The following is an 18472-nucleotide window of genomic DNA, read 5'->3' on the forward strand; positions in this document are numbered from 1 at the left end:
CTGGGAAAGGAAGAACAAACTTCCCTGTTTTCAGTGTTTAACTTAGTTAGTAGATAAGGTATATGATGTGTCAGATTAATTCAACAGCAGAAGATAAGTTTAAGCTTTGCAGGAGGTGTTTTTACTGGGGAATGGGTTAAGAAATGGAAGCATCCTGTTTAGTCCTGCCCAGCAATGCCACAGCTTTTTCTTTAAAACTGTAAGCAGTGAAAACAGTTTCTTCCTACCTCCTACACCCTGTCCTAATCAGCATAATATCTTGGCTGGATCTAGACCAAGAACTGCTGATTGAGTAAAACACTAAGACAGTGACATGGTTTTGTTTTCATTGTTCCTTTTTTCTGTTTTGTTTCTGAGGTGTGAAATATTGCTGGGGTTTTTTTTAGGGCTATACAGTCATATCCTTTTTCTTATCTCAAATGTCATACAATATTACCTTTCTGTTTTAAGGGTAACAGATAATTTGGAAGTAACAGTTGCAACCTGAATTGTCTTTCACAAACTGTGGGGATCTTTGCACTATATACTTTTTAAAGCCACTTTATGGAAAATTACATATGCACAATTAATGTAAAAGCCACACTATGCTGCATTTGTGGGATGAAGTCTCTTAAACTATCTGTAAATTTGCTTTTGTTTCTCTGTGGTGGATAAAAATTTAAAAAAAATATTGGTAATAAAGAATATTTTATATGGTTGATATTTCTTATGAAATGGTGAAAATGCACCTCTAAGTATGCAGATGAATAGTTTTATTGTCCTAAAAATCATTCAGTGAGAGAATAAATTAGAATCCCAAAAGGAAGGAGCTTCCAATTGGCAGTGCAGTGAAGAGAAATGCAACACTTCAGGGGAAGCCTTGTGTAGATTGATGCTTTTATCTGTAAAAATGCAGTGTGGGTAGTGAAACTGTAAAATGCAGTCTTTTTGAAGTTAGAGGTATTCACCTTTAAAGTTCATCTCTGAAATAGGGTGCTTTATACAGTGTTACTGTGGATTAGTACCTGGATATGGGTGATTTTGGAGTATTAGATGATGAAGTCTTGTTTTGGTGATCTGATTTTCCTTCAGAAAAAGGGGGTTTATTAGATTTAACTTCATTATCACAAGTGTCAAGTCATAAAAACAGTTGACTGGAGTATGGCTTTGAGTATGTTTTATTGAAGGCAGTGCCTACTTGGAATAACTTTTAACTTATCTATGTTAATTCTGCAAAACAGTGCATTTTGTAGGTGAAGAATGGCTCAGGTTTTCATTGTGTATAGAATGCAAGAACTCTGTCTATTGTAAAGACAGGGAAAATAGCTCTAAGATGCTGGTAGTTTAACTGTTTCTCAGAAACCATGATAATGAATGCACCAGAAATACCAGAAAGGGCAAGGTGTGCCTTCTGCAGCAATTACATGACTGGTTTGGCTTGTAATTGCTTTGAAATGTGAAGGATTGCACATGCAAATGGAGAGTGAAACAGATTCTGCCACTGTATGCAATTAATTGTAATTTTAAGGTTTCAGGTAAAAGTCTCAAATGTTAAGAAAGGCCAGAATTAAAGTTGAAGAAGCAACCATAGCTGGATTTTCATTTGTGCCTAACTTTATTAAGTTGCTGTTCTTAATTGTACGGCTGTGGTTTTTTGGGTTTTTTCCCCCTGCAGAGGCATTTTTCAGAATACAGTTGCTGTCTCTACTGGGGCATCCATCTACTTTGGGCAGAAATAAACCTAGTCTCTAGGGCAATTATTTCCATTGAATAAGAGATATAATGCAAATAGAGCAAAAAAAGATTTTTATCTTGTCTGAAATAGACATCTGAATCTTGGCCATGTGTGGTGGGGGTAGGGATGTGTGTACACTATTGATACTGCAGGTATCTTTGATCATATTTACTGGGTAACACGCCCAAGAACTTAGTTTCATTTAGGCTATGTCAGGTTAAGCATCTGAGGTGGTAAATAAATTAATCCTTAATCAGGTTCTAATATTGCATCTGTTAACAGGGATAATAACCATGCTACTTCAGTGGAATGAGTATGGTTTTGACTATTTCAGCAACATGAATCTAACATATTGGTGCTCTGCAATGGCTTAGGGGAAATCAATTTCTGCTTTCAATGTAGCATTATGCAGTAGTTATTTGTTTGTTTATCTATTTATTTTGGGGGGAGCACAGTGAGTAAGAATAAACAAAATCCTGACCAGTGACTTGGTAAGTGTGCACCAGGCAAAGATAGTACTGGGGGGGAAGGGATAAAAGCCATGCAGTTAAACTGTCATAATGTACTTCAGCAATCATTTCCAAATGCAACTTCATCAAGTAAAGAGAATTATTTCTAATGTAGTTTGTGTGTTGTTTTCTATCCATTAAAAATAATTGAAGTCATATCAGGAGGTTTGGAAGCTACTCACTAGGCAGACTGCTGCTGTTTGAGCTAGTAGTATTTAATAATTCTGTGTCATGCTTTATAGGGATTGACCCAAGACAGTGTGATCCATGTGTTTGTGTAGAGTGTTTTATCTCTGCCTTTGGACTGTAGAGGATGGGCAATAGAGGAAGGCTTACTTTGAAAGTACAAGCTGCTTCTGCTGGTTTTTTTTTTTTTTTTGTCACTGGCAATGTAACTTTCACTTTCTGCATCATTAATAGCGTTTTATGCAAATCCTGTTCATATTTAGCCAGTTAAGATTTTTTTTTAGGCTGATACCTTAGTTGATCTAAAATCATATCCTTTTCAATACCTAATCTGATGTCTTTTCTGTTTCTCTCCTGTGATTTGGAGAGGCTTTCTCTTTCTGTTTCCTGTTCAACTATTCTGTAGAATCTTTCTTGCCTTTGTTGGCTTGTTTTCCTCCAGTGTTTGTGATCAGCCAGTCTGTTCTGTCTCTCATACATAATCTCTTATTACTTGTGCTAAAGTTCACAGATTACTTCCCCAAACAACAACTGATGGCTTCCTCACTCTGCAGTCCCCTTTTTTGTTCTTATATTTTTCTCGTTAGCATGCTCTGATGGAGTTGCTGTTCAACCATCCAGTTTCGGTGCAGGTTTCTGCCTTTCTGGCAGCCACCACTTTGACTATTGCTAAAATTGCAACACAGTTTAGGTTGCAATCCCACCCTCTCCACATTTGGTTGAAATTTCTTCTACATTGCTGCCACTTATTAGTTGGATGTTGGAAAGGATAAATCAGCTTCCTACCTTTATTTTCTGGTACTTTGATCAAGGCATATTGTTCACCTGGAAGTGAAAGGAAGATTCTATTCAGTTCTAGGCTGGATCAAGTTTAGTAGAGATATTAGCAAATAAAATACATGCTCTTTGCTGAAGACTCGTATTTCTCATATTCCAAAAAACTTGCAAGCATGGGTATATTCGCCTTTCTGGAAGGGTGATAAAATGTACATCCAAGTTATACAGGCCAGAATTCAAATTCCAGCTTCAGTGTGCTAGTGTTGAACATTTCCAGAGAAAATACTGCAAGTTTTTGATTTATTTTCTCTTCCAGGATAATTTTCTCCATTAGATTGTTGTGGTTTTTTGAGCTGTGGTGGTTTTTTTTTGTTATTGTCTTAAGTACTTTGGTCGAAATAAGAGTTCTAAAGAACATTCTAGTGTATAACTTTCAGCCCAGTTTGCTTGAGAAGATTCTAAGCAGGTTGGAAAATAGGATGTTAGAGTGGGAAGTGTTAGGCAGTCATAATAGTAACTAGCCTTTCTTTTAACAAGAAAATACTTCTTTTGAAGTAAATTACTTGCTAAACTCTAAAAATGAGGTGGGTCACAGTGCGTTAAACTTACCACTTTATTTTCTGTTTTCAATAGCATGGAGATATTTTTCCAGTTGGACTTAATCTGGCTGTGTGCTTGCATTCTCCTCCCCCCATAACATCTGCTGTTTAACCATGAGGTGCTGTATCCATCCTTGCTTTACAAGCCTGCTGCTGCTTTTGTAGGGCTGCTGTACTCTGTTGTGTTCTGGTATCCGGCACCTGTAGAGTGAGTTCTGGTAAATGATTGCCTTCTGGAGTTAGTGTATAAGCTAGTTTGGAAACTTGGCTAGCAGGACGTTGTTAATTTAGCAAATAACCACAGTGATTTAAAATGTTAATACTCATTACCACCTTCTACTTATTAATGACTTTCTCTTGGAATTTACTAACCTACAGCCATTCATATAACGCAGTGAGTGTCCCTGCTCCTATTCACATCCAAAGATTTAGCTTAAACCTCTGATACAGACAGTTTAAACCAAACGCCTGACCTCACTCTGAAGAGTGAAACGTGGTCCTGTTCTGAATTGGTGCTTCAGGGTGGGTTAACCTGCAACAAGAGATAGCATGGGCCATTGCTTGTACTTATTTAACCCTCTGAAGCTAATTCAGTCGGGGCTGCTTCTGTAGGATCTGAAAATATGTAGTGAAGCTTACTGAGCATAAAGTTCCTCTATACCAGAGCCTCTGTACATTGGAAAAGTTGTATTCTCTTTAGTATTTAAATATTTTAATATTTTAAAATGCATGCATATCTACCTACATTCATGTCAATCCATGTCTCTGTCCACACTGAGTTGCTTTGTGCATTGTTGGAGGAATTTATGTTAAAATACAAAAAACCTGCAAGCTGCCTAATTGCACATCAATATAATTTTGTAAATGCATTTTTTCATGCTGAAATACATTTCTTAAAGGTATATTTAGCTTAATTAGTCTTAAGCAAGTCCAGATGTTACTGTAACTTCAGTGATAACTGATTTATAAAACAAGAAGTATGTTTGAACTGAAACTGAGGGCACATTGAAAACAAGTGATGTAGTATCTCATGGAATTATGCAATCTAGTTTAAAGGGGGATTTTGTGTTGTTAGCTTGTTTGAACTATCATATCCCTAGATATTTTACTACATTATTTTGGTGATGCTGAGGATTTTCTTCATATATTTACAGCTTGAAGTGACATTACTGTTTTCTTGTCACTGTGATCATTTATTTTATGCTTAGGGCCACAGAGCATGCATGGCTTGCTAGTACCGTGAAATAATACCCTGTGGTTGCTTTCTTGTAATGAAGTAGCAAGATAAATATTAAATTATATGTTCTAGCAGGTAACATAAGGAAATGCTTGAAAGATCTCCTGCACTGACAAAGTTTGTTTTTCAGAAGTTTAAATAGCTTTTCAATGAAATTATACACCTGCTTCCTCTAATGTATTTGTGTAACATTTTTCTTTGGAACTGCAGGAGGAAATAAATGGTTTCAAGTAAACAGTGAAGCTCCTGACTTCAAAGTACTTCTTTCAAAAGTGAAACAACTTTCCCTTCTTAAATAAATAAAAACCAAACATAACTTCCCATCTTACATTTTTTATTTTATGTATAAATCTGAAGGGATTTTCATCTTGAGTCTTTCATAGCAAAAGAACTATTAATGTCAAACACCTCAAATTAGATTATATTAGGGACATGGTTTAGTGGTGCATTTAGTAGTGTTAGGTTAACAGTAGGACTCAATGGCTTTGGGTGTCTTTTCCAACATAACTGATTCTGTGAATTTGTGTTGGAAAAGGTTTACTGGACTTAATTTTTCATATCTTTATTGTAGTGGTGTAAAAAGAAAAGTTTTCCATGGAGATGAGCCCTCTTGTTGAAAGAGGCAATACAGATAATTTTTTGTAGTGGTACTGCAGGGCAGTGTCTTTTCTTCTTCAGTGACTCCTTACCTAGAGTATGCCAAAAACAGACTAGATGGTATCTATCTCATGCTTTGCTTAACCAGGACATTACTTAAGGAATATAATTAAAATAGAATAGTTTTTACTGGCAAAGGTTGCTTAATTAGGATGTCTGTAGATACTTGATTTTCAAATGCATGCAAATATGCAGAATTGTTGGATGCCCTTTTGTTTTTGTTTTTCTTACAACAGCTACAGTATTGAATGCTGCTGAAATTCTGTCATGTCGAGGTTTCACTGCCAGTTCATTTCTTCTGCAGAGCTGACCTGTGAGGATTGCTTCCCCACATTCTCCTGGGATGCCATGTGTTTAATATTCTTGCTATGTCTCTATAAGTGTGTGGTTAGCATTTTAAAAGATGTGATGCTTTTTGTTTGCTTTGGTTTGTTACCAAAACTTTAATAAAAAGTTTTCTCCTTTTATATTGCGCTCTGTAATGAAGTACTTTCAGCAATCTCTTGGAAATAATGTAATTTCCAAGATTTTTACTAGTTCAGCTCTATTTCATGGCAGCTTTTTGGTTACTTTGGAGAAATATTTATCAAGTCCATGATTGGTGAAATATTTTATTCTTGTTGACAAGCCAGAGCAGGTGTGAACTACATACAAATACAAGGACTATGTTTTATTAACTCAATGCTCTCCTTGGCTCAGTAAGGCTGATTTCCTCTTACCTTTATTCAGGGCATAATACCAAATATTTGTATCAAAATTGTGAAATTATTTGGCACAAGAAATCTCTGTCACAGCTAGATGAGATTCTACTTTGATTCATTAGAATAAAGCTACTTTAATTCCTTTTTAAGGAAGCTTTTCTTCTCAAGCTTGTTTATTGGTTAGAATCAGTTACATTATAATATCGTATATATAATATATTGCTTTTCATCATGTATTTGATATTTTGGGAAAGATTAAAAATAAAAATCAACATATTTGCTGGAAAACCGAGATACTAATACACATTTCAAGGTTATCTGTGTATTTTAATGCTTATAACTAGCTTGTTCCTCAGCAAAAATTGTGGGTTAATACTCTTTTTTAAAAGGCAGACTTTGAGTTACTAGAACATCTGAAATCCAAGGCATCAGTTAAAAAATTCTCCTTCTTGCCAGTTGTGATTGCAGACTATTCTATATCTAATTACTATATTTCTGAGGCATTTAAAATAATGAGGAAAAATAAGATTTGGAATAAAAATAATTCTTTTGAATAATTGGATTGGTGTTACAACATTAGATTTCTTTAAAAAAATAATTAATTTGAAAAAACGTGTGGACTATTATAGAGGTTATATGTAATGAGAAGGGAATATTGAAATTAGAGGGAGTTATTTCACCCTGTTCTGTAGAGGAAAAACTAAGAAAGTTTACTGATATGCAGAGGATCAGAGTGCTCCTATATTCTTTTTCTTTTGGTAGCTGATACTTTAAATAACAGGAGTTCAAATTTCCCCTCTGCTTTTAAAATTAAACCAGTCTGAATCCAAGTTGCTTCCTCAGCCCAGAATGGTTAAGGACATAAATTATATGTTGGTTTGGAGAGACAAGTTTGTTTCTGACCCCTCTGGGTGGCTGGTGAAAACTTGGCAGCTTGGGATTAAATCAGAGTCAGCTGAAAGACATCCAGCCTGCTCCAGGGTGATTCTATCCCACCTTTAATAATGCTTCAAAATGAGAAAAAATGTGCCGTCAGTTTGCCATAAAATTTATTATTAAGACAAAAACGGTTCAGGATTCAATTTTATTAATTTCCTTCCCCCATAAATTAGTTTTGATTGAGGGACTGGGGGGTAGGGAGAATATTTTGGTGCAAAGTTGAAATTCAAGTGATTATTGTGGTCTCTAGTTGGGGTTATAGTCTGGTTCTGTTGTTCTTTTGTATATGCAATTAGACAGCTGTCTTAAAATGCCATGTGCCATCCTGAATCAAAATAATCTGGGTATTGACTGCCATTTTAACTTTTTGTAGAAAGGTTTCTCTTGAATAGCTAGCTTCTCTGTTTTTTTTTTTTAACCTACTTATTTTTCACTCCTCTTAAATAGCAGATGGGACAGACCAGAAGAAATGGTGTTCAAAGATGACAGGATTTTGCATTTGCATGGGAAAGTGATTTCAGAGCTTGTTGGTGTCATTGTATGTTCCTTCTCACAGTTCATTGAAGGAAGTCCTAGTGAAATGTAAATGCATTATCAACAACGTGTCTGTAAAATGGAGGCCCGGAGTTGTTGGGAATAAAGCTTCTTGTGTGGCAAAGCTGGAAAGCAAATGAAGGGTTCACTGTCATTTGGCACTGATGCTTGTTTGGCAGCCCTCCCAACTTTCTTATCTTGGCTGGTGTTCCATCAGTCAGTGAACCTGGATATGGAGCATGATGCATCAGAAAGACACCTGTGATATGACATAATATAAAGAAAAAGACCCAAATCTGTTTTCCTTTTCTGAACAATCCATAGTTACTCTACTATCTGTTAAAACTATGATTTTTAGATCAATTTGTCTGTTGAAATTTTGTCACTTTAAAAAATAATGAATCTTATGTAAGATCAAAAAAATCAATGGTGTTTCTTCTCCAGACTTGTTATTTCAGCCTGATTAATTTCCTGGTTTTCTGCTGACCATTGACAAAAGGAGAAACAAGTATTCTCCAACTGTTTGTAAATCTAGAAAATATGTAATTAACTGTATTACAGGTGGCTGTGTGTGGCTGTAAATGATGCAGAGATTTATGCAGTACTTCTCTCTGTCAAGCTCTGGTCATGCTCTTACTTCCCTGGGTAGCACTGCTGTTCCAAGGCTTCACATCTTTTTGGGTGGAAATTCAGTTCTGATACTAGAAAGATGAGGATAAGTTAGAACTTCTGTCCTCATATTATAGTGTGAGAACAAGAATATATTCAGTTGGATTAGTGGCAAATTAAATACTGATTTTTGAAGGAGCAGTTTTTGGAGTTTTTTGTGTTTCATTAGGCTGTTGGGCTCATTGCCATAGACTTTCTTGGGTATCACAGTGCTGAGAGAGAGATTTGGTATTTCTATGCATGGCAGTATAGAAGGTACTAGAACATACTGGCTGGGAGATAAATGTACTTTTGAATCTGAAACCACTCTGACAAGTTAAAAGTTCATGTTTAGGGCCTGGGACCAATTGAGAATTTGTTGCACCTGTCATTTGCACAGTGGAGTCTTACATAGGCTGCAGAGAGAATCCTGAACTCAAAATTGGGAGTGACTTGTTATGATCTGGTGAACTTGGAGGGTAATCAGGAATGTTGATTTATTTAAATAACAACATGTGTTTTCTCATGGCTACTGATATCTTGAAATGTAATAAAATTGTAATATCTTGTATGATTTATATTTGAGTAAAATATAGATTGGCCTTTAAAAATACAGATTGGCCTCTTCCTATTGAAAGACTATGTCTTAGACAAAAGCTACATCCACTCGCTTTCAATCAAGTACCTGAGCACTTGCAACAGAGGTTTTTTTAGCATGATGTAGTTCATTCTGTAATTTGCAAATTTATGAATTAGTAGACAGTTGGAAGTTTGCAGTTTCTTTTACAAAACATAATCGAATTAAGTAATTGCCTAAATAGCTTTTTGAAAATAAAATTGGGGATTACAGTAGTATATTATTGAAATCCTTTCAGGACTTACATTTCTGAATTAGTTTGAGTGATAATATAGCTGGTTTGGTCTTTTACATATTTATTTCTTGGTTAGGGAAGATTGCTTCGCTTTGGAGAAGCAAACCAAGGCCTTCAAGCTTTTAAAATCATTTTGTCATAACCTTTCCTTCTAAAGGTATCAGCACTTTCCTGTTACAATTTACAGAGTCAATACATTAAATTCTTTGAAATTGTTTTTGTCTGTTTTTTATCAAGTGTTTGTCTTTCCTTCTAGCTACATATGTCTTTCCTTCAAGGATGAGAAAAGTGTACTGTTGAATGGCATTAAATACCTCCAGGCTGCCATTACAGAGTGTGTATTTTGCCAAGCAGAGGAAAATGTAAAGGGTCCTTCTCCAGTGATGTCAGTCCTGTGGAGGGTATTGTAAAGTGAGCAGGAGATAAAAGAGAGAACCAGTTGTTTGTACTGGCACAGTCTGTGGATATTTGGAACTGATGATGGAGTTACATATGAAGGAGCAAAAAACATGCTTTGTTTCTGTTCCAAATGGTGGTGGGATTTTTAAATGGTTTTGAGGACATCCCATGGTGATGAGTGGCCTGGTGTGCTACATATATCAGAGTACAAGCAAAGGAGAGCAAGAGCAAGTTGTGGAGTTATTGTGGCTTAGTGCTTAGCAGCTCAGACAGAGGAGGCTGATGATTGCTGCCATCCCAGCCTGCCTGTGAGCTAAGACATGTTCTCCTCTGCCCATTGTCAGCTTTTCTGTGCATTGTCTCTCTGAGAGTTTGGCAAGTCACATTATCTGGCTGCTTCAAACATCTGCCTGTAAAATGAGTGATGCCTCCTTAAATGAGTGATGCCTCCTTTCTCTTCATGCTTTGTTTTTAGAATTTATACTATATATGAAAAAAAGCACTTACACATGTGATAAGTGTATGATAGAAGGGAAATATTCTTGGTGGGTATTCATTTGGACTGGGGCCGCTACCTCAAGTAAACATCAAAGAATTCCTCTTTTTAGGAGTTTGTTAGAAGCTCCAAGTATTGTGTATCCAACTGTGTATACGATACTTAGAACTGACACTATCTTTTATAAGTAAGATTAGTACTTCACATTATGAAACCAAGCATTCAAGTTTCTTGTTATAGTTCATTCAAAATGTAGTTGGTCTAAAGAAAAAAAAACCCACCAAATATTGTGAGAATATTTGAGAATCCAGAGGAAAGGTTTCCTAATGTTTAAAAATATAGTGCAACTGCTCTGAGAATGTTATAATGTCTGTATTTTGGATCAGAGGTTGGGGTGGGTTTTTAAAATTTTCTTCTGCTTTTATTTTCTTAGAGAAGCCTTGTTCCATCTTTATTTTATTTCTGTGAAAATTTGCAAGGAATAGCAAATTTTTAGAAAGTGGTTCTGAGCATTTTCTTAAAAGACTGTTGCGCCACCAAAGTTCTGAACGTTTCACATACAGCCACGCTTTTTCAGCCATTGTAGCAAGTGGTGAGGTACTTACATTTTGTATCACAGCTGCTGGGCATCAAGTCAATGATCAGAGACTCAAGTGAGAAGGAAGAATGCTTCCTTCTGCTCTTGATTCTGTCAGGATGAGAGGCTTGAGAAAAGTGTGAGCTGTCTACTTTCAGTTCAAAGGATGTATAGGAAAACATGATAGAGGCAGGGTAGAGGCAACAAGAAGAGGTAGAAGGAAAAAGGATAAGTGAGGAGGAGTAGGAAGAAAAGATTGCATGAAGGAACTGAGGGTGATGTAGACTGTAACAGCTGGTTTTAAACCAAATCTCTCTTTTTATGACAGTTGTCCCTACTTCACAGTTTTGCTGTCAAACTAAAGCACCTGCAAAAGAAAATTACAAAAGGAAAGAAGAGACTGTTTACAGGTCCTTAACCCCTGCTAATTATTGACCAACATCTGGGGAGGAGGGATGGAAAGGTTTAAATGAAGCTTTGCCATGCACAGCCCTCTCAGCCACCACCTTGTCTGTGTTTGCTGTTGCAGGAGCATGGGTTTATTTCACAGGGTTCTTCCTTTGAGATGTATTCCACAACCCCTAGTTCAAAGCACGCTGTAGCAGACTGTGGTGTCCTTGAGAGAAGGCATTCTTCCAGGTTTGTTGTGCTCCTCAGAAACCCACTGGCCAGCATTAATCAAATCTGTCATGGGGATAGGAGTTTCAAAGAGAAACTAATTCTGGTTAATGCTAGCTAAGTCTTGGTGTCTGCAGATTATTAAATTGCAGAAAATTTGTGTAAGAGAACCTTCTCATGCCCTGGCAACAGAAAAAATACTATTGGCATTTAAATCATTAGACAACAGCCACGTTATTTGGAGTGTGTTGGGATAGAACCTTAAGATAGGGAATGCCAGAACAAGGAGTCTGTGGCACCTCACTTGTAGAGTGTTTGTAGTGTTGGGCAAGGCCCTTATAGAGTAGTTAGGTGTTTTCCTATATGCCATCTTCAGACTTTCAGGTGTTGATCAGCAGGTCAGTGCTGTCAATGCTCAGTCTAAGTTTTGGACCTATACATTCCTATATTGGTGCAAACAGCCTTAGAACTTTGGCAGCCCACAACATCAGAATCTCATTTCAGGTGACAGCATTAGCTTTGGTGTTTGTTTCTCATTTTGCAAATTTGGAAAATAATTTTCCATTGCAGAATTTCTATGAAGGTTTCACAGGACTGCTTTGAAGATTGATTTGCTAATGATTTTGAAGCCTTCAGTCTGGTAAAAATATCTTAAGGATTTGTGCGGTATTTGTGAATTCAGTGTTGTATAATGTTGTTATAAAGCAAAAAATATGCAACATGTAGATATGGAGCCTCATTTAGTATGGAAATGAGAAAAAGCTGTCGCTGGAATGAGGCTACTCCAGAAAAATCAGTATGTCTGTGTGATTCTGCAGGAAGTTCAGAAGCTGGACACAGCCTTTAAGATCTCCCCATGGTCTGGAAATGACTGCTAGAGCGCTAAGTGCATCCAGCAGAGCTCTTCCAGCTTCTCTTACTGCAGCTCACCTACCTGATGCTGTACTTCTCATTTTTGGGGTGAGAAGCAACTGCCCCCCTTAATTTGTGTCTGTCTGTCCTGGTAGTTGGATCTTTGTTGTGCACAGGGGAAGGGATGTCCTGATGTCCCTGGAAACAGTGACAAGGATCAGATATCACAACCAGCCATCATAGGTGCTGAAACTGGACCAAAATTTGCATTGCCTTCCAGTGCACCAGCTACACTGTCAGTTGACTGGTTGGGGGGATGCTGAATTTAGTTTGTATGGACACCTTGCTTTCTGGAATCCTTGATTTTTGAGCATTCAAGTGTGCAATATTAAATGTCCTAATAGCTCTTAGTGTAGCTTTCTGTGCCTCTGTTACCTGAAGAGTATTTGATAATACTCTTCAATATTACTCTTCAGTTATACTAATTTGATAATTTGTGTGTCACAAGCAGATAACTTATTTATTGGGAAAGGACTTCCTGGGGGGCAGAAGGAGGGTAAGATTTTGTCTTTTGTAATCACATAAGCAGTGGTGAGATGGCAATCGCTTTCACTTCACCAGGTATGGCATGGGTGTGTAGAACTTTCATGTACTAGAATTAAGTACACTGTAGGAAAGAGTTCTATATGAAAAACTGAGTTGTTTAACACAAAGATTTTGTTGGCCTTGTTGCTAGAAAAAGACTTGGTAGCTGAGTTTTTTTGGTGGATCTCAATACTGTAGACAAACATGAAAAGACTAGAAAAAGTGGTTTTAGTAAGGTAGAAAATCAAAGTAGAAACCAGAGGTGTCAGAAATACTGAAACGTGGACATGATCCAAACCTCTGTATTAATTTCCTTCTTTGTTATCAGGCCAAACTTAAGGAAAGAGTAGGTGACACACAATTACTCTACACCAGTAAGTACCTGATAAGGAGAGGGCAGTTTCTGGACACTTGTGGGTTTTCTCTTACTGTCCCGAGAACAATTTGTGTTACATTCTCCCCCTTTTCCCTTCTTTCAGTAATTTGAGGTGAGGTCAGATTAGTGAACAATTAATACTGCATCTATGTGTCAATTGTATAGAATTCTGCTTTCTATGGTAGGTTGACTTTCACTCCACACATTTCATATTTCTTTTCTCTTTCTCATTTTTCTTCTCTCCCCTTCTGTCTCAGCAGAACAGTCTTGTAGGATTGTGGCTTCAGAGACAACTATGTTACTGGACATTTGGAGAGTAAGGAGAGAGGGACCAAGACAGGGAAACCTGTGAAGTTTTAGTAGTGCTTTGCTCTTCCATTGAAAAGCCGCAAATGCAGCTGAAGGTGCTGGAACTTCTCTAATGGGGAAGTGTGGGCAGATACAAACTACCACAGTTATATCAAAACCGAAATTTAAACTAAATGGTGTGTTTTAGTGTAGCTGTTATCTTCCCAGAAAGGAACAGTCAGCCTGACCAGAAGGGATTTTAAAAGGCTGCTGTCAGCATACATTTAATTTTAGGTTAAGGCTTGCTAGTATAAGTAAATAATATAAGTCTTGTGAGTTGTAACAATCCCTGTTTGGGCACAGTGTTGTGCCATGTAAGTTGACCTGGCATATTGTTCTTCTAGTTTATTTGCATTTATCATTCATAATCTCTACCTGTACTGATGTTTGAATCCTTTTTAATATGCCTTGGCCTTTCAGCTTCCTTAAGTTCCATCACACCACTCTCACAGTTGTACCACTGTGATAACTGTGAGGTGACAACAGATTTGCTCTTCAGAGGAGGGATCTTTAATACTGGCTAAAACTGCAGCAGAATACTTCTGTAGTTGCACACAACTTGAAGAGAGTGAGGAATCATTTATGTTCTTTCATACAGTATTTGATAATTTTCTGTCCCTGGAATTATTTGAGGATTAGTAGGATTGCAAATCAGAAAGGTCAGAAATAGGGACAGAAAGTGAATTGTTACAAGTACTTTTGTTCATAATTATAAAAAATGTGAGCATGAAAGAAGTGAATGACGGAACAGCTAAAAGAACTTCAGAATAACTTTTCTGTTACAGCTTTTTTTTTTTAGTGCAATGTTGAGTAATTGTTTAGAAAATAGAATAAGCTCCCCTTACTGAAAACACAGTATACCAGAAATGTTAAAGAAACTGCATTTTTTTCAGAGTAGAATTTGTTATCTATTGTGTTCACTTATAGACTTGAAGCTTCTAAATAACTATTAAATCATTAAAGCTTCTGTTTTATCAGCTTACCTAAGTTAAAATGATCTGATTTAAATGTGGACACTAGAGCTCTTTTGACATTTTATATGCCTTATTTCTTAGGTAAAGACACTGAAAAAGTTAATCCTGCAATGCAAACAGATGTGCAGCCAACATTTTTGTAGGGGACTTTGGTTCCTCAGTAACAGTGATTGTGCTTGTTTTATTCTCTGTTCTGGCATTGGTGCAGTGTATGATTCATTTTTGTCTCCTGCTAGCTTTAGCAAGGAAACCACACACACACTGCAATGTAACAAGGCTAGAGAGTACATTTCAGACTGAATATGAAACAATCATCGACAATATTTATTTGCTCTGTTGAAGTTTCACCCTGCATTATGAAGCAGACTTGCAGAAAAAAAACCTCTTGCACAAATGTGTTTCACATTTGCTGTAGGCACTTCTGTGCTGCCTGAAGAATGGAGCTGGTGGTAACACTCAATTCTGAAATCCTAAATACTTTCAGAGTTTGTTTATTCTTGCTGTTTCTTCCTCCCCACCCACCCTGAGAAAGCATACCACATTTTACAATTTGTTTCAATGGCCCAAAGAAAGGTCTGGGTTCAGACTAGAGCTTAGGAGTTACACCTGTGTAGTAATCCTTACAGCTGAGGGGAAGAAAGCTGTGATATCCAGATTTGATACCCAGATTTTCTGAAGAGCAGCTGGCATCATGTCCAGGTATTTTGTATTGATCTAGTCTTGCTGTAAGATAGCAAATACAAATAAAGGTTAGTCCATATCACAGTGCACTGAGTTGGAACGGGATAGTAAGCTACAGTTAACTCAGTAATGGTTGGTAGTGTCACCAGGTTATCTAGAGACAGATGTGGCCCTTTGTGAATATGAAACTCGAAGTTCATTGTGTTTGGTTTTTGTTTAAATGTCAACATCTTTTCTGGTTTGTCTGGTGTCTCTGTCAGACGCTCAGTTTGCTTCCCAAGATGATTTCCATTAACAAACAGACTCATGTCAGAAGCCGTGGAAGCTAAGTGTCATTATCTTTGAGAGTTCAATGCAGGTTTATAAAATCCATGTTATGAATCTGTTTCAGAATGCTGTCCTCAGTGAGGGCTCTTCTGTTTCATCTGGCACCTGCTGGATGTCAGGTAGAAGCTCTGACAGAAGTGAGGAGCCTTTTATTATAAATATATGGGGTAGCTGAGAGTAAGGCATGAAGATGGTTGCAAGGTCATTTTGCTTACAGACTCGAGTGTGAGGATCTGTGACACGAGCCATCACACTTGTGAGTGTGCCTTGGTGGTTTTGTGTAGCTTGCTGAGAGTGAATGCTACATTTCTGAGTGAAGAGTCAGAATGTTACTGGTGTTGGATTGGTGCAAAGGGGAGCCCTGGTCACTGTAAAAAAAAAAAAAAAAAGGCAACAAAACAATAGGTGGGACCTCTGAGTTATTTTAAATATCTTTTTAGTATTATTGTTCACCACGGATCAGTGTCTGCAGCCAGTTTCAGCAATCACTTAGTCTTCAGCAATCCGCAGAGTGTACAAACTGTTAGCTTTGGCTCTGCTTTCTGCTTCTAGAATAATTCAAGTATTTCTTACTTCAGGCATCTGGGTTGTTTTTGGAAGGTGGAGAAGATGCGCTGCCGTCTGCCCTGGTTGTGTCTGGGCCAGGCGGGGTGGCCCGAAGGACAAAGTGTGCCCGGCCGGGGGCCGCTGCTGCCTTCGGGGCCGCGCCCCTGCCCCGCCGGCTCTGGGCTCTGCGGCCTCGCGGCCTTCGGCTCCTGCTGCACGGCTTTGTTCCCCTCCTGGCTCTGCTCGGCGCAGAGAATTTACCTGAAGCTTGCATAGCGAGCCGGTCACATGGACAGACCGTGCCAGATACAGCTCGGGCTGAAAAACTGAATTTGTCCTCCCTCTCTTGCTGCTCTTGTGCATTCTGTGGCGATGCATGAGCGCGAGCTCGGAGTTCCACAGCACAAGGGAGAATGAAGGTAACTGCTTCTAAAGCGTCTGCCGGCCGGGGAGCTCTGATGTCAGGCAAGCCGGGAGAGGGTTTGCTGTGCTCCGCTCCGGCACCGAGGCAGGCTGGAATGGAAACACTGCTTGGGTGGCACTGCGAGCTGTCCTTGGGGCCTGCTACTCCCTCCGTGGTGTTGTGGGTAGAAAATGTACTTGATAAACTATGTTCGTACCATTTGTTTATTACAGACATTTCAGAATATTCTGTAAATATTTGTGCCTGACACTATTGGCTGGCAGGATATTGCTTTTAGCTCTTTGAACTGCAATTACAGTAAGAGTTCTTTGCTGGTGTTTCAAGTGAAGATATTCTTTAGAGGAAAGCTAAATATATTGCTCAAGGACTTCCCTCCCCCCACCCCCTGTTAACAAGGTTTAGATAAGCAAAAAGAAAACAAATCAGTAATCAGCTACTACAATTTGAAATTCTTAATGGTTAACTTGCAAGTAGAAAGAAAACAAGGACTCAAAGACACTGTGAATTTAAGAACCACCAGAGAATCTGGTATTTTAGATTTAAGATGAGCAGAGATTTGACTTTTGTTATTGCTGACTAAACAAATATCTATGACCTGAAAATAAATATGAAAGCCTTTGTGTTATATTCAGTTTAAGGTACTTGTTTCATCTAAAATTTATCTGGCTGCAGACAGCTCAGGAAAGCTATATTTAAGGCCATCAGAACAGAATGGAGCAGTGGATGCCACTGTGACAGAATTCAGAGTCAAGCTGTTGGGTTGCAGCTGAATTTAAAAATAAACAAGAAGCTTTTGTGTTTGCATATTGTTTGTGCTGCTTTTTAAAGGAAGAAATCTCAGCACGTGAGGACTGGATCTCAGGTTTAGGCTAACAGGTACTCATGGTTAGAGGCAGCATCTTCTGTACTAATTCAGTTTACCAAATCTGATGTTTCTGTGGTCTAGGAAGCTTTTAAATCTGACTTAAGGTGTTGGGTTTTTTTAGACATCTACTAAAAAGGGTACAGTTGAAGGCATATTACCAGTGTTACTATTAAAAACCACAAAGCATGGTTTTACCTCAGAACCTGAAATAAAACAGGTTTGTTTGGAGGCTATAATTAGGAAGTGTTTAGCTGTTCTAAATAATGGAGAAAATAAGCACAGTAGCTTTTCTATGAATTGCATTATGCTTGCTCCATATTTTCTGCCTGTAACTGCTGGAAATAGGTAATGTGTCACAGTCTGTTGCACAAAGGGGCCCAGCTAATGATGTTTCCATAATTATGTGGAAAGAGCTGTTGAACATGATGCTTTTGAAGGAAAAAAGTAACATTCAACACAGCAAAGGTACACGAGTTTGAATGTGAGTGGGTGAGTGGGAAGGAAAAGGCTTTGCAATCCCTCCTCAAAAGCATGAGGTGAGGGAGTTGTATTTCAGAAATACTCACTGTGTTGTGAGGCCTGGCAGTGGAGGTGTAGTTCACTAATTAACAAGTAACAGAGCAAGTGGAATAGTGCAGCTCTTGACACACGCTCGTTTGTCACTGAGCACTAAAAACTGCTGTAGCCTCCTCAGCTGGCAGAGGAACATCACTGTTGGTCTTCTGCAGGTCTTTTTTGACTTGGTATTCTGTTGCTAAATGTGTGAAACATAGCAGGAAAACTCTGAGTATTTATTTTTTAAAACTTGGTGTGAAGCTTTCTGACCATCCTGAATGTGGCAGCACAGTCAGGGTCTTGTTAGCACTTTGTGAGCCAGTGTGTCACCTGACACAAGGCTAATGCAGTGGTGTGCAGGGGATTCACAAACTCCCCTGTGTTGATTCATGCTTGGACACCATTAAGGCAATAACGCCTAAGAAAGTTTCACAAGATTCAGTCTTTAAAGCCATGAGTGGGTGTGTTTGTGATGA

The 18472-nt window shown here is 38.0% G+C and overlaps 1 protein-coding gene across 4 annotated transcripts in view; it reads left to right on the top strand.

The window, feature by feature from the left end:
- RNF19A (ring finger protein 19A, RBR E3 ubiquitin protein ligase) overlaps positions 1–18472 on the top strand; it is a 57383-nt gene that overhangs the window by 7234 nt on the left and 31677 nt on the right. The window contains exon 1 of one of the 4 annotated variants that reach the window (XM_058801215.1): positions 16404–16571. The exons of the other annotated variants lie outside the window; for them this stretch is intronic. The gene's annotated coding sequence lies outside the window, so the exon portion shown is untranslated. Of the gene's footprint in view, positions 1–16403; positions 16572–18472 lie in introns of those variants that run through there. 4 annotated transcript variants of the gene reach the window in all.

This window comes from Ammospiza caudacuta, chromosome 1, assembly GCF_027887145.1.
Source record: "Ammospiza caudacuta isolate bAmmCau1 chromosome 1, bAmmCau1.pri, whole genome shotgun sequence".
Classification (NCBI taxonomy): Eukaryota; Metazoa; Chordata; class Aves; order Passeriformes; family Passerellidae; genus Ammospiza; species Ammospiza caudacuta.